The sequence below is a fragment of the Lontra canadensis genome, unplaced genomic scaffold (assembly GCF_010015895.1).
Source record: "Lontra canadensis isolate GAN:19392208 unplaced genomic scaffold, GSC_riverotter_1.0 scaffold37, whole genome shotgun sequence".
Classification (NCBI taxonomy): Eukaryota; Metazoa; Chordata; class Mammalia; order Carnivora; family Mustelidae; genus Lontra; species Lontra canadensis.
This window is the reverse complement of record NW_022631031.1, coordinates 17130556-17156688: the sequence shown is the minus strand read 5'-3', so window position 1 is coordinate 17156688 and position 26133 is coordinate 17130556. Positions and strand designations below refer to the sequence as shown.

General features: G+C 35.7%; 1 protein-coding gene across 9 annotated transcripts in view; it reads right to left on the bottom strand.

The window, feature by feature from the left end:
• The window catches only part of EYA1 (EYA transcriptional coactivator and phosphatase 1), a 353650-nt gene that overhangs the window by 180761 nt on the left and 146756 nt on the right, over positions 1–26133 (bottom strand). The gene's annotated exons all lie outside the window — the stretch shown is intronic.

Genomic DNA, 26133 nt, shown 5'->3' with positions numbered 1-26133 from the left:
TGCATGCACACTTGGCTACTTGACAGAATGGGACCCTGGTTTGTGAAAGAAAAGTTATTTCCCTGAATTTCTTTTGCTTCTATGTTTTTATATTCCTTACACATTGTTGTATTTGTCTTCCATTGGAAACTCTAAAGGGGACCGGCTAAGACATTATCATCATAGGGAAGTTAATCTCATTCTCATGTTCAAAACATATTTAAAACACTTTATACAACCAGATTGAATAATTGAAACTGTGCCAGGAATTTGCCATCCTGACAACAGGAAATAACCAAATTCTAAGGAAATCAAAAAATTAGAAGAGACCTGAAATCACTGTACCCACATGGTCTATGTTTTTCAGTGGGACAAGAAAACGAAATAAAAAGTTAAGCTTCATTTAAAAAGAAGCTGTCATCGGCATATTTAGTTTTACGTATCATATTCCTTCCAAAGAACTCTTTACTCCAAAGCAGTTGATATTTCCCTTTTGAATTCTTAAAGGAAAAATGCAGGAAATTTAATAAAATAGTTTAAGGGGATACACAATAGAATGAAAATATCTTTAAAGAAACCCTACATCCTCACGTTTCAGAAATACTTCATTATAGAAACAGCCACAACCTCATCATTTCAATATTCTGCAGCTTGGAGACTATGCAGAAATTTAACTAACCAAGTTAGTGGGTCTGTCAGCCTGTCAGTCACTCCACAAATATTTATCATGCATCTAGTATGTTCCAGGTACTGTGGGCACTAGGAGATGAAGCAGTAAATGAGCAGACAGAATTCTCACTTATCATGTGTGCCTAAAAGTATGTAAATAAAAGACAACCAATTGGACACTCACATTTATTTTTGCTTTTTTCTACAAACCCCACTAAAACAATAGTAAGTGGATTTTTTAAATGGATTTTTTTTAAAGCACAAAGCCCAAAGAAAGAAGAGGGCAGTTATCGAGAAAATGGTAAAATAAATAAATAAATAAATAAATAAATAAATAAGAAGTAAAAAAACAGACCATTAGTAACTGGCTTAGCAGATCCGAGAAAGCTGCATCCAAAGTCGGCAGAGAGGAAAGCTGAAAAGCAATCCAATTTACACCAACAAAGCCCCTGACATCTCAGGAATTGGCGGTACCCAGTACTTTTGGAAGTAGAAATAAAAAGAAATACAAAAAAAGGAGGACAAATCAGTGTAAGAAGCAGTTAGAATCACTCTTAGATGCCACTCCACATAGTTAGACAAACAATATGTTCAGGGTGGGGCACAAAACCAAAAACAGGTGGATTCTGTTTGCAGAATCCTGAATGCTGGGACACACTGAATTCTGGGACAACTGCCCCTGTTTCCTCCCAGACCTTTCTCCATTCTAATTCCTAGAATAATGGCAGCTCTATCTAGGTTATCCAGGTAGTAGATAAGAAGAGTCTTCACTAAGAATTCTAACTAGCCCAAGAGGAAAGACTTTAGATACTTACACATGGAGGTCTCTCAAAGAAAAGACCCAGCCCACTGCCCTACCCTAAAAACCATGGCCTATCAGTCCCCAGACAATAGTCAATTCTAAGGTACTTCATTTGTACATATGAGCCAATAGTCAAGGGTTATCTGTGTCTGAGGAAACCCTCTTGCAAGAAATGTAGAAACAAAATGAACAGAGAAAAGCAATTTGAGGAAACAGAGGTCAGGCAAAAGCTAGAAAAACAAAAACAAAAAAAATCTCATTAACATCTACAGAGAAATAAAATAGTAAACAAGATAGGAAAGTAACAAGAATGATTTTTTTTAAAAGAGAAAAACATCTAAAAACAAGAAAGAGCCCTTAAAAATAAAAGGTAGAACAGCAGAAATTCAATAAGTTTTGAAAAAATAAAATTGAGGAAATTTTACAGAGAATAGAGCAAAAGACATGGAAAATACAAGAGAAGAACAGAAAATACAATAAGAAAATGAAGAAATATAAGAAAAATATGGTGGTCCAACAACAAAATAACTGGAGTTCCAGAAGGAAAGCAGAGAAAATGAAGGGTAAAATTTAAATAAATAATTCTAAAATGTTCCAAAGGGCATTAGTTTTCAGATGGAAAGAGCTCAATGAATACTCAACAAAATAGATTAAAAAAAAAAAAAAAGGGTAATGGACATTGTTGGGAAGTTTCAAAACCCTTGGCAAAAGGGTAGCCCCTAAAGTATCCAAAGAGAAAAAAACATATCCACAGATAAAACAGATCACATGACTTCAGACTTCTTAATTGAAACCTATATTTCTAGAAGGTAATAGAACAATGGTGTCAAATTTCTTAAGGAAAATAAATTCTCAACTTAGAATTTTATATCTTAAAAAACAATAACAAGTAGAAGTATTTAAGATATTTAAATCAAGTTGAGGATATCTGCAGACATGTCAGGTTTACACTTGATCTTAGCCAAAAGGCCAAGAAGCAAAGACATGTCAGGTTTAAAAAGGTTATTTCCAAAATATCTTTTTTCAGGGAGCTAACAGAAGATATGTCCTATAGAAATTTGAGAGCAAACCTCCTTCATGAAATAATTCAACCAAACAGGAAAGAGAAGAATCTAATCACTAGTGTTCATAATAAAGAGAATTTCTAGGATGATAGCTCTGCACCAGGTGGCTGTCCAAACGAAAAGAGGTCAGAAAACACCAGAAAAGTTTTTGAGATGAAAAGACTGATGGAATAGTTGATACATCTGAACATACGGAAAGAAGAGTTAAGCAATCAGGGGAGGGTATGAAATTGAATTATCAAAAGAAATTGTAGAATGCTATGTGCAGCTGCTATAAAGAGCATACATATAGAAGGAGTGACACAAATGCCCAAATCAGGAAATATCCATATTGGAAGGATGGCAGGACTGACAGTTTTTGTGTGTATGTGTTGGGGTAGGAGTGAGATGAAAGAGGAACAAATATTCATCTTCCATAGTGGCAAATTAATAAGTAACACCTAAAAATGGGGGAAAAAAATCAACAAGGGAAAATATAGCAAGATTCAGCTGAAAAGTTAGCAGTGGTTTTATCTGGGAAAGGCAAAGAAAGATTAAGGTTAGGTAGGAGAATCTCCGTTCCACAATAATTTTTATGGGCTTGTTTGACTTTCAAATTGATGTGCATATAATTGTAATTAAAATAAAAACAAAAAAACACATTTTCTGCTGTATATACTACTTGTTGACAAGTACTAAAAAATATTTCAGATAAAATTTAGTAGAGAGGGTTATAGGGAAAGGAGTGGGTGCTGTGTTTACTTGTCAAGGAAAGCCTCTTTGAGGAGGTGCACTTGAGGCATAGATAATAAAAAGGTAGTAGACCACAAGAGCTATTAAGAGAAGAACAAAGCCAGTAGAAGAAAGGAAATAATAAAGATTAGAACAAAAATAGAGACTAAAAAAGCCCAATAGAACACATAAATGAAACCAGGAGCTAGTTCTTTGAAAAAGATAAAACAAAATTGATAAAACTTTAACCAGACTTACCCAAAAAAAAGGAGACAGAGGACTCAAAAAATAAAATCAGAAATGAAGAGGAAATAAAAACCAACACCACAGAAACACAGGTGTTTATAAGAGAATATTATGAAAAATTATATGCCAACAAATTGGACAGCCTAGAAAATATGGATAAATTCCTAGAAACATAACCTTTCAAAACTGAATAAGGAAGAACTAGAAAATTTGAACAGACCAATTACCAGTGACAAAATTGAATCAGTGATTAAAAAAAACTTCCAATGAACACAAGTCCAGGGCCAGATGGCTCACAGGTCAGTTCTACCAAACATTGAGAGAAGAGTTAATACCTATTCTTCTCAAGCCAACCCAAAAAATAAAAATGGAAGGAGAGCGCTCAAATTCATTCCACAAGGCCAGCACTATATTCTGCTACCCAAACCAGATAAAGACAATACCAAAAAAAAAAAAAAAAAGAATTCCAGGCTAGTATATCTGATTAACATAGACACAAAAATCCTCAACAAAATGTCAGCAAACCAAATCTAAAAATACATTAAAAAAAACCATTCACCATCATCAAGTGGGGTTCATTCCTGGGATATAAGTTTGGTTCAATATTCACAAATCAATGTGATACATCACATTAACAACAGAATGGATAAAACAACATATGATCACCTTAATACATGCAGAAAAAGCATTTGACAAAATACAACATCCATTCATGATAAAAACTCTCAAGAAACTAGGTTTAGAGGGAACATACCTCAACATAATAATGGCTATGTGTGAAAATCCCACAGCTAACATAAGACTCAATGGTGAAAAACTGAGAGCTTTTCCTTTGAGATCAGGAACAAGAAAAGGATGTTCGCTCTCATCATTTTTATTCAACATAGTACTGAAAGTCCTAACGACACTCATCAGAAAAGAAAAAGTAATAAAAGACATCCAAACTGTTAAGGAAGAGTAAAATGTTCACTTTTACAGATGATATTATACTATGTATAGAAAATCCTAAAGATGCCACCAAAAAACTACTAAAACTGATAAATGAATTCAGTAAAGTCACAGGATACAAAGTTAATATATACAAGTCTGTGCATTTCTAAATACTGATAATGAAGTAGCAGAAAGAGAAATTAAGAAAATAGTCCCATTTACACTTGCACAAAAAAAAAGTGATAAAATACCTAGGAATGAACTTAACCAGGAAGGTAGAACACCTGTACTCCAAAAATTGTAACACATTGATGAAAAGAGTAGATGACAGATACAAATAGAAAAATAATCCATGCTCATGAATTAAGGGAACAAATATTGTTAAAATGTCCATTCTACTTAAAGCAACCTACAGAGTTAATGCAATCCCTATGAACATACCAACAGCATTATTTTTGTAGAACTAGAAAAAATAATCCTAGAATTTGCAGAATGCTGAATCAGGAATCACAATTCCTGGTTGCAAGTTCTACTACAAAGCTGTACTAATTAAAACAGTATGGTACTGGCACAAGAATAAACACATAGATCAATGGAACAGAATAAAGAACCCAGAAAGAAATCCATTATTATATAACCAATTAATCTATAACAAAGGAGGCAAGAATATGCAATGGAGAAAAGATGGTCTCTTCAGTAGATGTTGGGGAAATTGGACAGCTGCAGGCAAAAGAATGAAATTGGACCACTTTCTTACACCATATACAAAAATAAACTCAAAAGTGGGTTAAGGACCTATATGTGAGACCTGAAACCATAAAAATTCGAGAAGAGAGCACAGGTAATAATTTCTCTGACATTGGCTATAGCAATATTTTTCTAGATAGGTCTCCCCAGGCAAGGGAAACAAACACAAAAATAAACTCTTGGGACTATGTTAAAATAAAGAGCATCTGCACAGTGAAGAAAACCATCAACAAAACAAAAAGACAACTTACTAAATAGGAGAGAGCATTTGCAAATGATTTTTCCAAAGAAGACATAAAGGTTGCTAACAAACATATGAAATGATGCTCAATATCCCTAATCGCCAGGGAAATGCAAATCAAAATCACAATGAGATGTCACCTCACACCTGTCAGAATGGCTGAACTAAAAAACACAGGAAACAAGTGTTGGCAAGGATGTGGAAAAAGGGGAACCCTCATGCACTGTTGGTGGGAATGCAAACTGGTGCAGCCACTGTGGAAAACAGTATGGAAGTTCCTCAAAAAATTAAAAATAGAATTAGCTTGATCCAGTAATCCCACTACTGAGTATTTACCCAAAGAAAATAAAACAAATACACTAATTCAAAAATATACAACCACCCCTATGTTTACTGCAAATTTATTTACAGTAGGCAAACTGGAAGCAGCCTATGTGCCCACTGATAGATGCATTATATATATATATACACATATATATATATATATACATATATATATATGTGTATATATATATATATAATATATAGATATATCTCACACATCTTTTTTTTTTAAGATTTTATTTATTTATTTGACAGAGATCACAAGTAGGCAGAGAGGCAGGCAGAGGGAGAGGAGGAAGCAGCTCCCTCTGAGCAGAGAGCCTGATGCCGGGCTCAATCCCAGGACCCTGGGATCATGACCCAAGTCGAAGACAGAGGCTTTATCCCACTGAGCCACCCAGGTGCCCCTCATACATCTCCTATATATATAAAATATATACATAAATATGTACATATATATCACATCTTCTTTATCCATTTATCTGTATATACATAGATATTCATATTTATACATATACAGTATTACTCAACCATAGAAGAATGAAATCTTCCCATTTGCAACAACATGGGAACCTAGAGGGTATTATGCTAAGTGAAATAATTCATCAGAGAACAACAAATACCATATGATTTCAACTCATATGTGGAAATTAAGAGCAGGAACAAACAAATTAAAGAGAGACAACCCCGACTCTTGAATATAAAGAGCAAACTAGTTACCAGTAACAGGGATGGGTGAAATAGATAAAGCGGATTCAGAGTACACTAACATGAGGAGCACCGATAGCAATGTATAGAATTGTTGAATCATTATACTATACAACTGAAACTAACATAACATTGTGTGTTAATGATAGCTGAACAAAAATAAAGTGAAATAGAACGAATTTTAAAACTCAAGAAGAAAAAGAGGTGATAGACTTGTAAAAATTTGAGAGGGAGGGGATGCGGTCTACTGAAAAGGAACAGCAAGTTCAAAGGGAACAAGCTTGGCAAGCAGACGGGAAGAAAAAAGAATTGTGGAGGATAGTGGTGAACAAGACGGAAAGAACAGGATCCAGGCTGGTTGTGGAGCATGGGGTACTGTAGGCCAGTTAAAGAGCTGAGATTTTATTCTTAGTACAATATAAAGTTACTAGCGATCCTTTTTGTTTGTTTTGTGTTGTTTTATTTTATAATTTATTTTTGATCAGAACAATGATGCTGTCTGATTTACATTTAAGAACGATCCCTCTGGCTGCCATGTGGAGGATGGCCAACAGGAAAGCAAGAACAGAGGCAGGGAGGCAAATGGGCTGAGCAGTAGTCTAGGTAAGAAGTGGGGGTAATCTAGACTAGGGTTTTATCTGGGGAGATGATGACATATAGTCAGATTTAGGGCATATTTTTGAATTAGACCCAACAGGACTGGCAGATTGGATGTGGGTTTGAGGCAAAGAAAGAAATTAAAGATGACTCCAGTCTCTCCGCATAAACAATAAACATCGCTGATTTGACTTTCATCTCCATTCATTTCTTCTTTCTGCTTTCTTGCTCATACAATAACATGACATAAACACAAAGAGTCTGAATAATTACAATCTAAATAACTGAAAGTTAACTAAAAGTCTTTTCATTACTATCTAGTCAAACTATCTAACACATCCCCTCCCCACCCACTTACACGTCACCAGTCTCCTTTGTCACCCCGGTATGCTATGCTCAATCCTGTCGCTACATATTTGTCCATGTTTCTGCATACTCTCCAGCGTGATATAAATGTCTTTATTTCTCTTTTCTTTTCAGCCTACCTCTCATCTGCTGCTGGCTTCTATCTCAACATGGTAGGCTGTTACTTTGGTGGCTCCCACCTAACCATGCCTCTCAAAAAGACTAATTCTGGGCTTGGCAAATGGAACATTAATAAGGATGATGCAAGCAGAGAATTGTGCTTGCTCCCTGGGGCTTATCCTTGAGGGGCGCTTGCTCTTTAGACGTAGCCACCATTAAGTAAGTCCAAGGTAGCCATGTGGTAGACCAGAAGTCCCAGTCTACTAATCATCCCACCAAAGCCATCTTGGATATTCTAGCTCCATCCACTTTTCTTCTTCTTCTTCTTTTTTTAAATAAGTGTAATCTTAATCTTCTTTGCCTATTTCACCCATCCCCCACCCCTCTGGTAACCATCAGTTTGTTCTCTATAGATAAGTCTATTTTTTGGGTCTCTTTTACCTTTTGTTCATTTGTTTTGTTTCTTAAATTCCACATGAGTGAAATCATATTTTTCTTTCTCTAATTGACTCCTTTCACTTAGCATTATGCATTCTAATCCAGCCATATTGTTGCAAATGGCCACATTTATTTCTATGGTTGACTAATATTCCACTGTGTTATATACATCAATATTCATTCATCTACCAATGAACATGTGGGCTTCCTTCCATAACTCAGCTATGGTAAATAATTTTGCAAATAAACATAGCAGTGCCTATATCATTTTGAATTCGTGTTTTTGTATTCTTTAGGTAAATAGCCCGTAGTGGAATTATTAGATCATACGGTAACTCCATTTCTAATTTTTTGAGGAACCTCCATACTGTTTCCCACAGTGGTAACACCAGTTTGCATTTCTATCAACAGTGCATGAGGCTCCTTTTTCTCCTCATCCTTGTCATCACTTGTTTCTTTTGTTTTCTATTTTAGCTATTTTGACAGGTGTGAGGTGATATCTCATAGTTTTGACTTGCATTTCCCTGATTATTAGTGATGTTGAGCATCTTTTCATATGTCTGTTGGCCTTCTATATGTCTTCTTTGGAGAAGTGTCTGTTCAAGTCTTCTGCCCATTTTCAAATGGGATTATTTGTTTTTTGGGTATTGAGTTGTATAAGTTCTTTATATATTCTGGATATTATTCCTTTATCAGAATGTCATTTGCAAATATCTTCTCCCATTTGGTAGGTTGTCTTATAGTTTTATTGATAGTTTCTTTTGCAGAAGCTTTTTATTTTGATCTAGACACAATCGTTTATTTTGGCTTTTGTTTCCTTTGCCTGAAGAGACATATCTAGAACAATGTTGCTACAGTCAATGTCAAAGAGATTACTGCCTGTGATCTATTCTTGAATTTTTACCATTTCAGGTATCATGTTTAGGTGTTTCATCTATCTTGAGTTTATTTTTGTATACGGGGTAAGAACATAGTCCAGTTTCATTCTTTTGCATGTTGCTGTCCAGTTTTTCCAACACCATCTGTGGAAGAGACTGTCTTTTCCCCACTGCATATTCTTGCCTCTTTTGTCATAGATTAAGCGACCATATAACTGTGGGTTTTTTATGGGTTCTCCTTTCTGTTCCATTGATTTATGTGTCTGGTTTTGTGCCATTAGCATACTGTTTTGATTATTATAGCGTTGTAGTACATCTTGAAATCTCAGATTGCTATACCTCCAGCTTTGTTCATTTCTGAGATTGCTTTGGCTATTCAGGGTCTTTTGTGGTTTCATACCAATTTTAGGACTATTTGTTCTAGTTCTGTGAAAAATGTTGTTGATATTTTAACAGTAATTGAGAGAGATTACAAGCAGTACCAACAGAAGGGCTACCAATTTGAACCTAGTCAGTCCACTGTATCATGAGCAGTCCACAGTATCATGATGGTCTGTAATATAGCAATAAATACCCATCACCACACTGAAGTTCCTCTTGCAAAGGTTACCAGTCATACACAGATTGCCAAAAGTAATGCACACATTTTTGTCTTTATCTTAGCTGTCTCGATTGTAGCATCTTTTTTATGGTAAAATATACATAACATAAAATTTGTGATTTTCACTATTTTCAGGTGTACAATTCAGTGGAATTAATTACATTAGCAGTGTTGTACAACCATTACCACCAACCATCTCCAGGATATTTTCATTTTCCCAAACTGAAACTGTACCAATGAAATACTTATTCTCCATTTCTCCCTTCCCCCCAGGCCCTGACAACCACCATTTCACTTTCTATTTCTATGAGTTAGACTTTTCTAGGCATCTCTTATAAGTGGAATCATGAAATAATTTTCTTTTTACATGATGAGTGTTGAATCTTAACTTAGTCTTGATTATAACTTCTCACATTGCCGCACATTTCCTCCTTGAAATGTTCTCCCCGAGGTCTTGCTCCATGACTCCCTTTTGGCACTTTGCGCCTCATTTTTTTTTTTTTTAAGATTTTATTTATTTATTTGATAGACATAGATCACAAGTACACAGAGAGGCAGGCAGGGGGAGTGGTGTGGGGGAAGCAGGCTCCCCACTGAGCAGAGAGCTCAATGCGGGGCTCTATCCTAGGACCCTTAGACCATGACCTGAGCCAAAGGCAGAGGCTTAACTCACTGAGCCACTCGGGCAACCCTCCCCCTCGTTTGTTTCATTCTTTCATCTTGGGTCGATTTTTGAAGGCTGGTCTTTCTCTACTGACTCCAGTTCCTCTTAGAGTCCATGTTCTCTCCGGCAAAATGCTGGTGACCTCATTCTCTTCTATGCTTCAATTAGTATGTATAAGTGCATTGATAACGCAAGCACTGTCTCTGATAACACGGAGTTATTTTTAGAGACCTGAAATAGGCCCTGATAAATTTTCCCTTCTCAGCAATTATGTTTTCCTTCATCTCCCCAAAGCCTTTCTCCCATTAAGATTACTTTGAGGCTAGGGAGGATGGAAGATATGATGTCCCCTTAGGACAAGAAGGGAAAGAGAAAAGCCTTCCAGTTCTGGGCACTGGTTGTTAGAAATGGAAATTTATGCAATTAATTAAGTCTAATCAGACTTAAAAAGAGGTGGCTCCAAGAAGGGGGACCAAACCTAAAACATGGACTCAGGTTTGAATTTTAGAATGTGGAACTAGGTCCCATGCCTCAACTAAAATCATCAAATGATCAATAAACAAGAACCAGTAACCTTGCCTGGCATTCCCTTAGGACCTGGTAAGATTATCATAATTCTAGGAATTTACAAAAATCCATTTAAAAAAATAAAGATGTGTGTAGGGATTATATTTTGCAATGAAAACATAAAATGTTAAGAAATGGATGAAGAAACTAGAAATTTTTACTATCAATACTTTAAAGTTTGAAGGCAGGTGAGATGATGCATTTTATAATCATTAGGCTGCTCTTTATACTCTTTGTTGACTTTTTAGATTTTGGAAACCTTTACCACATCTTAAAATCATAGAACAGAGACCATAATTTGAAGTGGCTAAGGGAATTTGATTAATTAAGTGCACTTAATGTTTAAAGAAGATTCAATTGGTTAAATCTGTGAGTTAATTAAACCAAACAAATAAGTGAAAGTAATTTTTCTTATTTTGTGACAAATAACCAGATTTAAAAGTAAAATAAGGTCGGTAAGCTTTGGGATAAACCACCATATTAAAACACAAGGGACTATGTAAATTCCTTTTTACATACAAAAGCCTTCCTCAGGCATGAAAACCCACCCAAGTATGGCAGATTGAAGGCAGCCAAGAATTCCTGTGTCTTCAATGGCGACATGAAAGTGCTAAGAAACTTGATGAGCTAAGTAGAGGCTTTTGTGACAATAAGGAGGTCACAGATGGGTGACTGAGCCTGGAGGCCACTATGAGAACGAAGAACTTGAAGAGAAGGAACCAGCATGATACTGGACAGGAGGACCACATGGGCCAGCCATGCCTGGGCCCTCTACCAGGCAGGGTTCATGGCAATTAAGTGGACAAGGACATCTTTGTACGGGCTGTAGACAACACCCATCACAGCTTGCATATGAGAGATGCAATAGCTACATCTTCCCCAAGAACAGGATGGCATAAGTGCACCCCCAGGCACAGATCACCCCAGGGAGAAGCAAAGATGTGCCAGAGAATCCAAACTATTTACTGGGACTGAAAGGACCTGGAAGGACCACCTGTTTACCTAAGAGATTTATGAAGTTGAAATAGACACATTTAAGGATCTTTGCTGCTGTTGTTGTTAGTTTTTGTTTTGCAATCAAGTTATGGAAGGATGCAATCAGTTACGGAAGATAACATCAACTTTGAATTCACATCTGAGTCATGGGTAAACTATTAATAGCACTGCCCCTAGCAGAGGACATCTTCTAAGCTCCAAACTCAATCTACCCACAGTACTGCCCACACTGCCAGATGTCTTCATAAAATATACACTTCATCATATCTCTTATTGCAAAATTCTTCATAAATTTTAAGGTGAAGTTCAAACTTACCAGTTTATCCCAGCAGCCATGTATGGTCTGGCACAAGCCACCTTCTCCAGCTGGGGGTCCTCACTTGCTGCATACACCTGCTTCCTTCTATCCATTCTGAGACATGAGTAGGTCCCAAACCTGAACTTCAGGTTCACAACTCTGTGTTGTTTCCTGTGCCTGGAATTTCTAGGCCCTACCATCTCTCAGAATTCAGCTCAGCCCATCACCCTGGCCATCCTTTTCTCATAATCCTACCCCTCTTCCGTGTAATGAGCTAACTTTCCCATAAACGTTCCAAAAGCAATATGCACCAAGGTAAACTCATATTCTTAGCCTGAAAACTTCTCTACTTCTCTAATTGGGGATGCAAAAAATAGAGTTTGTTACATGGAATATAAAGGGTTTTTGACTCCTCCTTCTCCATATTCAAATCTAATGCCAGGTTCAGCTCAGGCCTCCTCTACTTAGCCACCTAATTCTCCTTGTGTCTTGCCCTAATTCTATAGCTCAGACAGCCTCTCAGAGGATGGTCCTCTTCAATTCACACTGAAACCAGCATGAACTTCATAGGCAAGGATTCTGATAATTTCACTGTGAGGCTTCAAGTTCTTTACCAGCTAACAACACTCCATTATCAAAGATTAAAGACCAAACCCATAGAACAGCATGAGAAGCCCTCCATGCTCTAGATGTCATCCACCTTTCCAGTTTGCACCCCAGGACCACCTGTTGCCCTTTATGCTCTAGCTCTCAACTCTCTGTAGTTTCCTTGGACACAGGTGCTTTTCCTCAAGACACCCTTATTCATGCTGTCCCTGCCATTGGAAATGTCTTTGAAACTTTCAGTTAGATACCAAAGTAAAAGAAAGCAAATTAGGGCCATAGTATACCTCCAGATAAATTTCAGCAGGAACAAAAACAGAAGGAAAGAGCTGTTTGTGCATTAACCATCAACCCCACTTTACCCCCAGTCTACAAGATTGTTCCATCTTCTCCATGCCGATGTGATATGAAACTTCCCTTAACTTCTTGTGCTATGGTACACTTGCCTGGTTGTTGGGTACAAAATGTGGGAGAAAGAGAGAAGAGAGAGGGTCAGTTTGAGGCCTGGGACGAGGCACACCCGAATAATGACTTGCGAGCAACTGGACTGACAGGTTTGGATTTTTGGAAAGACAGCAAAAAACTGGAATTCATGTTTATCAAGGATAAGGTAAAGATCTTTTATTAAATTTTACCTTATGGTATCATCTCTAGAGCCAAGGTTCTACACTTGTGAGTACCAACTGTGCAGACACATATGAATACTTTGGTTGTAAAACTGCTTTGAATATTTCCTCCATTCTGGTTTTCTTAGAAGAATGCAAAGATACCCCAACAACCCCCTCCCCCACACACACAGACTCACACTTGTACATACACACGTGCCCCCACTGCACGTGCTCTGGTGTGCAGACACCATTTACAACTGTCTCCCTCCATGTGTCCCTTGGGGATTTAATGGTATTTTAGTTAACAGGTTGAATCTAGGCTCTTATAACATAAAAAGCACTTTGTATACACAACATGGGCACCGATCCAGAGTAATGCCTTTAAAGCCTGGGGCACTTTAAAATTTGTTTTACATCAGGCTAATCATGTCATGAATCTGCATTTTCATTATACATCACAACGATCCTTATTTTTACTAATGACATTCAAGATGAGAAGAAACAGAATGCATATATTAAGACTACCATCAGATCTTCCATTTGTTAGAGTAAAACTAGACATCTTAGTAGAAGCACAGATGAATTACATAATATTTATGAAGGGATCTTATAATAAAAATGAAGAAATCAAAACCAGATGAAAGTAGATAAAAGCTTAATTTTCATAATTAAAATTATATTATATTGAATTGAAGTAGTACTTATACAGTGGAAACAAATTACTGTGTAGAATATTGAATTACTTTGCATTTCAAGTTGCTAAAATATACACAAATTTGTTACATAAAAAAAAAATATTTCAAGGTTCCCTACCTCAACAGACATAAATTAAATTAAAAAGATCAAGTATCCCAACTATCCCAATGGTTAAAGTCATATCAGAGGTAAAGTATCTACCTTAAATTTTAAATATATTAAATTTAATTTTATATTCACTTCACATGTATTTCAGCACACAGTATTATTTTATGCTCGGAAGATTCTTTTTAATTCTTTAAAGTTGCAATTTATGATGTTGAATCATGATATTATGCACCTGAAACTAATATAACATTGTATGTTAATTATACTTCCATTTAAAAAATTCACTGTATCTCAGAGATAGCAAGTACAATTTTAAGTGTTTTCCACATTCACAATCTCTAGATCTTTAAGAAATGCATCCAATTTCCCAACCTCACTAAGAGATGAGCTTAGAATCCTTATGATACACTATCTGACATGGTAATTGGTTCTTTTCATGTTGCTTACATTATCAGTCTGCATAGATTTTAAATCGGTATGTCTGTTCTCCATCAAAACATTTTTGGGAAGGTTTATTTAAAGAGCTTAACCTTTCCATGTAGATTTCTTCTTTTCTAAGCTTTGTAAGATTCAGAGTGTGGCTGATTATCCTCCCCCAGATCCCACTGCCCATTCACAATGAGATTTCTCATCTTTTAGGACTAACTTCAGGTGGGACCTAAGGTGGGTTTCCCTCTCTGACCAAAGCCAGGCTGGGGCCCCTCCCTGGGATTTCATTTGTTTCCACAAATATCTAGGTCAGGAATATTTCACCATGCTGTTCTGGTAGATAATTTATCTCCTCTCCTAGAATAGAAGTTTCCTGAAAGTGACAACTATGTTCTGCTTTTACTTCCTCAAGGTCCTCGCATAGTCCTCTTTGCTTGGTAAGTGTCTGCTGATGAACAAAGACATGAAAGAATCAATAAAAATACCAGCATCCATCTTTTCCCACTAGTATCATTCTTCACACAGTGCTTTTGTGTCTTAGAAAGGTGAAGGGCAGAATCAGCATTGAACCCTTCTCTCAGGCAATGACAATTCTCCTGGAGGGAGAAATGCAACTTACTCTTGAATCCAAGTTTTGAGCATCAAGGCCCATTGACAATAGTGCTTTGATCAGATCATTAATAGTCCTCAGAATGACATGCTCACTGATGCAGTAATTTTTAAGTAGGCACTATATACCTCTATACCAAACTGTGGCAAATACACCCTCATAGATTTAAAATATTAAAATACAATGCAAAAGTTCTTTCTAACTTAGTAACTGAAGAATGAAGTGAATAGCTTTCTAGATGTAATGTTAGCACTTGATTTTTTTTTTTTAAAGATTGCATTTATTTATTTATTTGAGGGAGAGAACATGAGTGGGGAGAGGGGCAGAGGGAGAGGGAGAAGCAGACTCCACACTGATCAGGGAGCCTGACGCTGGGATCATGACCTGAGCTGAAGGCAGGTGCTTAACTGACTGAACAACCAGGTGCCCCAGCACTTGATTTCTAATATAGAAGTAAATTAAGAATTATTTAACTAAAGTGAGTGATGAGAAACATATTCAGGAGCATCTATGATGCTCAAATGGATGAGGCCAGGCCTCAGTATGACCAAATACCTTCCAACCCTAAAAGAATAACTGTGGATCTCACACTAGCCATCATAGGAAACAGGAAAAATTTAGGTACAGAGGAAGACAAGAGCTTAGAAAATAAGCAGGAAAAACATTACACCTACTAAAATAGCTACTGATTAAATAGCAAAATCTGGAGTTTTTATATGCTGTCTAAAAAATTCATAGAGCATTTCCCCCCATATAGTCTCACTGACATCCCACAACAATCCTGAGATTAGAAAGATCAGGAATAATTTGAATCTCCCTGATGGCCAGTGATGAACATTTTTTCATGTGTCTGATAGCCATTTGCATGTCTTCATTGGAGAAGTGTCTGTTCATGTCTTCTGCCCATTTTTTGACATGATTATCTGTTTTGTGAGTGTTGAGTTTGAGAAGTTCTTTATATATCCTGGATATCAACCTTTTTCTGCACTGTCATTTGCAAATATCTTCTCCCATTTCGTGGGTTGCCTCTTTGTTTTGAGATACCACCTCAAACCAGTTAGAATGGCCAAAATTAGCAAGACAGGAAACAACGTGTGTTGGAGAGGATGTGGAGAAAGGGGAACCCTCTTACACTGTTGGTGGGAATGCAAGCTGGTGCAGCCACTTTGGAGAACAGTGTGGAGATTCCTTAAGAAATTAAAAAATAGAGCTTCCCTATGACACTGCAATTGCACTATTGGGTATTTACCCCAAAGATACAGATGTAGTGAAAAGAAGGGCCATCTGTAACCCAATGTTTATAGCAGCAATGGCCACAGTTGCCAAACTGTGGAAAGAACCAAGATACCCTTCAATGGACAAATGGATAAGGAAGATGTGGTTCATATACACTATGGAGTATTATGCTTCCATCAGAAAGCATGAATACCCAACTTTTGGATCAACATGGATGGGACTGGAAGAGATTATCCTGAGTGAAATAAGTCAAGCAGAGAGAATCAATTATCATATGGTTTCACTTATTTGTGGAGCATAACAAATAACATGGAGGACACAGGGAGATGGAGAGGAGAAGGGAGTTGAGGAAAATTGGAAGTGTAGATGAACCATGAGAGACTATGGGTTCTGAAAAACAATCTGAGGGTTTTGAAGGGGCGGGGGGGTGGGAGGTTGGGAGGGGCCAGGTGGTGGTTATTATGGAGGGCACGTATTGCATGTAGAACTGGGTGTGGTGCATAAACAATGAATTGTGTTACACTGAAAAGAAATAAATTTTTTAAAAAAGAAAGAAAGATCAGGAATATAACTGTTCTACAGATGAGGAAACTGAGGATCAGGGAGGATAAGGACAATGTGATAGTGTCAGAAGTGAAACTTAACCCAAAGGCTTTACTTTTAATCCAGTCTCTTCAAAATGTAGCACTATAACTTTTCCTTAATTTTCCTTCACTTAAAAAGAAATGCTTCTAAGTGACTATAGTGGAGCTGGAATTTAGAAAATTTTGAAGCTCAGCTATAATTGAATAATATCTATCTAGGTCATACTTAGCTGTGTATTTTACTTCTGATTGCATAAATATTCATAGAGAAACACCTACGAGGAATATTCAAAGTACGAACAGTGTGGTTCTCATTAACACTAATAGAGATCAAGTGGATAAATTCCCATTTGATGCTTTGAAAATCTATCCCTAACTTTTCACCATTTAGGTGGCTATGAAGTACACTGCTACTTGTTTTTGTTTTGCAGTAAAAAATATGCTTAACTGTATTACTTTCACATCACTTAGAAAGATGTTTCTATTTTTCAGTGATGCTAATTCTCTCAATTAGGTCAAACTATCCAGTCATAACTTTTTACCACCTTCTGAATTTCTGAACCTCACAAATCTAGAAACTCCCATGCATCTAAGATTAGCACTGTCTCCAAGACACAGGTCAACAGCTATGAGATGTCTGGAAAACCAAAATTCCTTCAGGAACCAGTATGTGTGAAAGAAAAGTGGATAGGGGGCCCCACAGTATGATAGAAACTCTCTTGAATGGGTCACTTGCTGTTCAGCTCTAATGGGTTGTCAAGCAGGAATATGCTTTCACAATTACTGGATGTTCTAAGTTTTGAGGAAAGCCAGAAATCTGTATGTTTTCATTTGAAAGTTATGATCTTTGAATGTTATAATTAAAGAGATCTGCCTGGGTGGCTCCATGGGCTGTGTCTGTCTTTGGCTCAGGTCATGATCCCAGGGTCCTGGGATGGAGTCCCACATTGGGCTCCTTGCTTAGTGCAGAGACTTCTTCTTCTCCCTCTCCCTGCCACTTCCCCTGTTTGTGTTCTCACTCCCGGTCTTTGTCAAATAAATAAAATCTTTAAAATAAATAAATAAATATTATAATTAAAGATAATTTTTAAAACAGTATATTGACCAGCATTGTTTAGAACAAACAGTATTTGTGGTCCATGAGTTTACAATTGCCGATTTGAGTTTCCTATTCTAACAAGGAGAATGGTTGATACAAAGTCACTAAGCTTCATACCATTGGTTCAGATTTCAGTAGGAAGACTGTTTTCCTCCACTGGTTACAATCCAATTCTTAGATAAATTTAGAAAAAAATAGGATGGTATCAACATAATTCGAATGCTAGGGAGCTACAGAATGAATATGAAGGAAGATATTGCTTGCTTTAAGGAAGAAGCCAAGGATAAAAAAATTTTTAAAAGGAAGATATGTAACCTTCTTCTATTTCATGATAATCTGATATAAGAATTCAAAATATAACTGTAAACAGAAATTTTCATTCTAAATCAGACTATTTAGTATCATCTTCCTAATGGCTTTGTGAAATGATTCTTAACATGGAACTTATTGGATAGATGGGGCTTAGTTCAATTCATGTCAACAAATATCTTATAATCCCTTGTGTGGGCAAGATTTTGCCGCGTGCTGAGAACACAGATAAATGCGGGATGATCCCCGTCCTTGTAGAGCTCATGATCTCTGAGGCAAGCAAAACACATAATGTGATAGATTTATTTCAAGGCTGCTAGGGAGGTAGGAAAATATTTGGGGGCAATAGAGGAGAGGAAGAATCATGGTCAGCAACTACTTAATGCAGGTGATGTTAGAACTTAAATATTGAAGAATGAATGGAAGTTCTTCAGGTAAACTAGGAAAGACAAATGAAAGAGCATTTGCAAAGGGATGCAAGCCAGAAATAACATGGCATCTTCACCAATGTAGAGTAAGCCATTGACAACATTTAAGAAAAGAAAATATTGCAATCTATTTTAGATAGATAACCTCGTAGGCTGTAAAGGATAGAATAAAGTGAGATAAATAAGGGGTTGACACACCTCTTATGAGACTATAATTGTGGTCCACTTGAGTCATAAGAACTTAAAAAAAAAGAGATAAGAAACTTTGAAAGAAAAGGGAAAGATGTGAAAAAGATTGGAAAGGTAAGTTGTTGCAACTACAGGATTTATATAGTGGTAGAGCTGAGGAGAAGTAATGTCAATAATTCACAAATTTCTGCCTTTAGGTCAGAGTGTAGATAGTGGTAGTGTCCAAAAAGACCAAGAATAAAGAAGAGAAACAGGTTTCAGGGAAGGTAATGCTCTAACTTAGAGATGCCTATGGGATATTCAAGTGGAGATTTTCAGTAGTCTGAATCTTGGAGATAAGATGTGAGCTGAAAATATACCTTACAAGGTTCTTAGAAAGTAGGTGGTGGTTAAAGCATGAGAGTAGTAGAGAACATTTAGGGTGAGTGTATAAGGAGAACAGAGGCTGAACATAGGAGCCTAGGTCAACACCATAACTTAATACAGACAAGAAATCAACAGAAAAGCACAAGACCTGATAAAATATGTGATGAGACTTCAAGAAGGGAATAAGCAGTACTGTACAACTAGCACATGCCAATAACTGCTAAACATGTACACACTGTTATAACCCCTCACAGTTAGTTATCATTGTATGGTACACATCTTGGAGTCAAGAAAGCTAAGCTACCCCCCAAAAGTAAAGTCTTGTTCTGGGTCCACTCTGGAATTAAAACACCTGCAATTCAAAACTAGTCCTGCCATATTTCAAAGTCTGAATAATTTTACTTCATCATGATGCCAGGGATCCTCAAAGTCATACAGCAATGTGATCAAGTAAGTCAAGGACTGAAAAGTGTCCCTAGAATTTATAATAGGAAGTTCACTGGGAATTACAGCTAGAAACTCTATATTTCTGGAATGATTGGCAAGTCAGGAAATGGAGTTAGCAAATGCTAAATGTTAACAAATGTAAAGAACCTTGGCTATGATGATAAGAAAACGAAAGCAGAGGTAGGCATGGGTTGGATTGTCTATGAAGGATTTTCAAGATATTCATTATAATGATGGCTAATCTATAGTTTAACACAGAGACAGAAAGAAAGCAGATGAATCTTTCTGGAACTATGACTCTACTGATCATCTCCAGCTACCTACAGTCTCAGCTACTAAGGAATAGGAACTAGAGAGGATGATAATACTATTCAGTTTTCTAATTAATACCACATCAAACAAACAAACACAGAGCTCCTTAGATACCCTATGATGCTGAAGCTCTATCACACATTTGGAAAGCAGAAGTGAGCAAGTCTTTCTTGGCACAGTAACTCAGATCAGAGAAAGTATATTTTAATAAGCATGAGAATCATAGTCAAAATCAGCTTGGCAATGAATTGAATTATATGCCAAGTCTTATGCAGACTGGTCCTGGTTATCAAACATCATGCTGGCAACTTCACAGCATCCAGCTAGTTCCAAGGGATTTGGGAAGCCAGCCAGTTCCGACACACAAGTCCTTCTGTTGACTAAAACACGTAGAGTACTCTTCTGGGCTCCTCTCACCCCTCCGCACTAGGATGACTGCCAATCTTCTTCATCTCAGGATTCTACCAAGACAATCAAGCAACAAACACAACGCCCAAAAAACAAAAAAAGAAAAAAGAGAGAGAGAAAAACAACAAAATCTCTCCTATCTTCCCTGCCCCTTTTTATGGGGGAAAAAAATTTCTGCCAGGAAACTCTCATGATCTTTTCATTATTTTTATTCTAACAGCATTTACCATTGGTATACAGGGCTTACTTGTTTATCATTTTCATTAGTATTTTAATATATTATAAATATTTTAAAATACAACAAACTGTATTTAATTCTATTGTTAAATCTCTGCTTTAGAGTAAAGAATGTCAGGATATGTGTTCTCCCTTCTGTTAATTATTAACAATAGTTAAAGAAAAAAACAGTTCCACATTATACAGGTTAGATGAGACACTAAATGCATCAAAAATTCCCTTTAATGGGATGTCTGAATGACTCAGTCTGTTGGGCATCTGCCTTCAGCTTGGGTCATGGTCCCAGGACCCTGGGATTGAGCCCCACATCAGGGTCCTGTGCAGGGAACCTGCTTCTCCTTCTGCCTGCTATTCCTCATGCTTGTGTCAAATCAATCAATCAGTCAATCAAGCAAAGAAAGAAAGAGAGAGAGAGAGAGAAAGGAATAGAGAGGGAGGGAGGGTGGGAGGGAGAGAGAGGAAGGAAGGAAGGAAGGAAGGAAGGAAGGAAGGAAGGAAGGGAGGAAATCCTCTTTAATGAAACATATTAAACACTCTGAATATAATCAGGAGCACTTGGCAAGATTTTCAGAAAGTGAATTGGCCGAGCAGGTTGTATATTCCTTAAGCAGCTTTTATCAAAGAGGGTCAATCTAGAATTTTTACATTCTCTTACTAGGCTTGGCATTCCCCCTTCAATTTTATTGAAGTATAATTGACAATTATTTTTTAATATTTAAGATGTTTGATTTGATATTTTTACATAACTTTGCATTGTGAACAATCAAGCTAATTAAGATATCAATCATCTCATAGTCACTTTTTTTTTTTTTGGTGAAAACACTTAAGATCTATCCTCTTAGCAAAGTTCAAGTATATCATACAGTATTGCTAACTATAGCCACATTGCTGTACATTACATCTCCAGAAATTATCCATCTTGAATAACAAATTATACATTTATAACAGAAATATGAATTTTAGGTTTTTTTTCTATTTCTGTAAAGAATGCCATTGGAATTTTGAAAGGGGCTGCACTGGATCCACAGATTGCTTTGATTAGTACGGACATTTTAATAATTTTAATTATTTCAATCCATGAAAATGGGATGTCTTTATATTTATATGTGTCTCCTTTGATTGCCTTCATCAATGTTTTATAATTTTCAGTGTACAAGTCTTCCACTTTTTTCACTAACTTTATTCCTAAGTAGCTTATTATTTTTGTTGCTATTGTGAATGGATGGTTTTTTTAATTTCTTTTTTAGACAGCTTGTTGTTTGTGTACAGAAATGCAACCAATTTTTGCCCGTTGATTTTATATCCTCAACTTCACTGAATTTATTAGCTATAGCAGTTTTTTGGTGGAGTCTTTAGGGTTTTCTACATATAATGTCATGTCATCTACAAACAGATGCAATGTAAAGTTAGGTTGTTTACTTCAGTCATTCTTCTTTTTTAATGTAGGCATTTCCTTCTTAGTATTGCTTTTTGTTGTTGTTGTTCCATCACACACAATTTTTGGTATGTTATGTTTTTGTTTTCTTTGTCTTGAGACACTTTTTAAATTCCCTTTTAATATCTTCTTTGACCCAATGGTTGTTTAAGAATGTGTTTAGTTTCCATTTATTTGTGAATTCTCCCATTTTGTGTTAGCGATTTCTACTTTCATTCCATTGTAGTCAGAAAAGATACTTGGAATGATTTTGACCTTATTAAAATTTTTAAGATTTGTTTTATGACAACATATGATCTATCCTGGAGAATGTTTTGTGTGTGCTTGAGAACAATAACAATCTTCAGCTGTTAGCTGGAACATTTTCTATGTTTGTTAGGTCCATTTTTTCAATAGTGTTGGTCAGATCAGATGTTGGGCTTTGCAAGTAGAAAAATCAACATTATGAAAAAGTCCTCAAACAAAAGATACTATCACCTGGAAAAAAATTGACCCCCAAATATTTGATATTCCATGTATAAATGACAGATGCACATTAAAATCTTTTTGGAAGTCAACTTTAGTACAGGATTCTAATCAATTGGTCTCCATTCCTTATAGGGCTTTTGGGCTCCACCAGACTTCTCTATAATGTAATGCCAACAGTTCAGTTTGAAAACTTGAAGATCTGTAGGCCAATATTAAATTCTCTGCATTTTTCAATCTATCCCTCTATTTACTTCTATATTTCACATACATCTTTTCCCTAGTTGATGCTTAAGATGCTTAATTTTTTGTAGCATTATTTAATGTATCCTTTGATGTTGTTGAATTTATCAGATGCCATTTATTTTTTGTATATAGTGATATTTTCATAGATTTTTCTCCTTCAAATATTTTGCTGTAGTGGCTTATATGTTGATAGACTTCCTTATGTTAAAACATTCTTAAATTCCTGGAAAACTCTGACTTGGGAATTGGGTATACTGCTTTTATTTTTATTTTATTTTTTTATACATTAATAAATTAATGTATTTTAATACATTAAATGAATACATTTAATACATTTAAGTGAACTTTTAATATAAAATTAGTTTTATATTACTAAATATAAATAATATATAAATAATAATATAAAATTAATATAAAATTAAAATTATATAAAATAAAAGTATTAAACCTTTAATATATTACTAGGATTTCCTAATCAAATTCCTTTCAACATTTAGAAATCTTGCATTTTAGGCAAAATTGGTCAACTTGTCCTTTTTAAAATTTAGGTTTTGATATTAATGATAAACCATTTCATAAAATGAATATGAAAAATCACTATTTTTGCTATGATATGAAATATTTTAAAGTTATAGGAAGTATTCTTTTTTTTTAAAGACAGCGACACTTAGTCTGGTGCCTTTTTGAATTTTTTTTCTGTGCCAGTTAATTTTTTTTTTTTTTAGATTTTATTTATTTATTTAAGAGAGAGAGGGAGCATGAGAGAAAGAGACATCAAGGTGGAGTGGTAGAGGGAGAAGCAGACTCCCCCACTGAGCAGGGAGCCAGATGTGGGACTTGATCCCAGGACCCTGGGATCATGACCTGAGCCAAGGCAGATGCTTAAGTGACTGAGCCACCCAGGCACCCTGTGCCAAGTTCTCTTTCCTCTTCTTCTTGGACTCCAATAGCATAAGTGCTAGGTGTTTTGAATTTTTTTCATAAATCCCTGAGGCTCTGTTGTTTTTTTCTACTATTTTTCCTTCCTATTTTTCACATTGGATTATATTAATCTATTTCAAGTTCATCTTTTTTTCCTCTGTCACCTCTATTCTGCTATTGAGACAATACAGTAAACTTTCAAATTTTAGATACAGTTCTTTTCAGTTTAAAGATTTCTATCTTTTTTTAAATAGTTGCTGTTACATAGTTGAGAACTTTTATCTTTGCATTCATTTCAATGGTCTTTACCTTATGTAGCACAGTTATAATTTCTTCTCTAAAATCTTTGACTATTCCAATCTCAACTTAGAGTTGGTATTTATTTATTTATTTTTGGTGAGAAATAATCACATTTTCCTTATTCTTCGTATGTCAGGTAATTTTGGATTCTGCCTTGGACATTTTGATTACTATGTTGTGAAACTTTGGATCCTGGGTGACTGTTGACTTCTTTGTTTTAGGAGACAATGAATCCAGTTAGTTTCAGACTGCAAGTTCTATCTTACATTCTGTGGGTGTTGGTCCCAATGTCAGTTTAGGTTTCAAAGATTATGCTATGTTGTCATATAATAGTGCAATTCTTAAAGCCTTTGCTATGTTCTTTTTGGTCTGGTTCTAGGGATGCAGAGCTCAGGTTTGAGCCTAGAATGTTTTCAGTTCATGCACAAAATTAGGGAGTCCCCTTTTCCAGATTTCCCCTTTCTCAGATTCAACCACACTATACCACTCAGGGGTCTCTTTTATATACCCTCTGGCTGGAAAGATAGTTTATCTCTGAATGACAGCTACAGCTCCTTGACTGGGGGCCTACCCATGAATCAAAGCAGAGATATTAAAGCAAGAAAAAAAATGGGGATTTCCCCACACTTTTCAGACTGTCAGCGTCTGTTTTTCTACTTCTTCTGGACAGAAAGATGATTTCTCTGAGTTTTGGTTGTCTGCATCTTCACCACTGGAGCTGCAATCAAGAGAGGGAGAGATGAAAAAACAGGAAGAAAAACATCCTGAAGATTTTACCTCCATACTCTTTGGCATTGTTTTGTTTTGTTTTGTTTCGTTTTGTTTTGTTTCTGGCTTTATGGCCAGAAAGATGCGATTTTTCTCTGTTCTTGCTTCCTGTATCTTTGCAGCTATGGAATCATTATGAGATGATCACTCTCAAATCAAAACCATGAGGAAAAAAGAGAGAGAAAGAGAGAAAATGGGACTCACACCCATATAATTTGCTTCTTAAGTTTTGACCTACTCTTTCCATCTTTTTGCTTTTATTTAATACTTTTCAGAGTTCTAAATGGCTGCTCTTTCTGTTTTATCCAGGGTTTCCTTTGAAATCAATGAGACAGATAGGTTAGAGTGGGCTTACTCCATCTTGGTTGTCCTTGGAAGTACTAATGCCTTTTAAAATACAGTACTTTATTTATCTTTCTAATCTGCTTTATGGTTTTTGGTATTTCAGGGTTTTAGTTCTTTCTTGAGTCAATATTTTTAGTTCATATTTTGCTAGAAAATCGTTTATTTCTCCTAAAGTTTCAAAAGTGTTGCTGTATACTTACCAAAAACAAACAAAAAAATGTTTTCTTATGTCTATCTCTTCCATATATGTGGTTACATCTCTTCATTGTTAATGTGGCATATCTGTTTCAACTCCTGTTCCAAAAAATCAAGCATAGCAAAACTTTCTCTATTTTATTAGTCTTTTCAAAGTGTAAACTTCCAATTTATTCTTTTTATTTTTTTAGCTTTTGTCTTTATTATTAATATCATCCCAATATCTTTTGTTTATATTGTTAGTTTCTCATTACTGCAATAAAATAATTTATTTTCAAACTTTCTTCAAAATAAAATTATTTAAGCTATAAATTTTCCTCTGGAACATTAGTATATGTGTATTAACGTATTACACAGGTTTTGCTATGAGGTGTTCTAGTATGGTGGGTAAGAGTGTACATTTCTTGAATTGCAACTCTTGTCTCTTCTCGTATTCACCAGAGCAAGTTACTTAATTTCTTTATGCCCCAGTCTCTTCTGCCAAATGGGAATAATAATATACATAACTGCTAAGACTGAGATTTTCCAAGTTAAAAGGCTTGCACTGAGTAAGTATTCAGTAATCGTTGTTACTTCTACTTTCTGAATAATTTTTACTTTTGATTTTATTTCTTGTTTGGGTTGTTTAAAAGTGGATTCTTAATTTCTAATACTTAAGAGATTTTTGGTCTACTTATAATTATTTATGTCTGTGTTTATTGGATAATGACCAGATATTGCAACAGGTAAAACCCTAATTATTTTACTCTGCTGAAGTTACTTTGTGGCCAAATATATAATATTTTCTAAGTATTCCATGAAAATAAAAAAGGTAAAAACATTTATATAAATGTGTATGTCCTATAAATTCTTGCTTGTAAACTA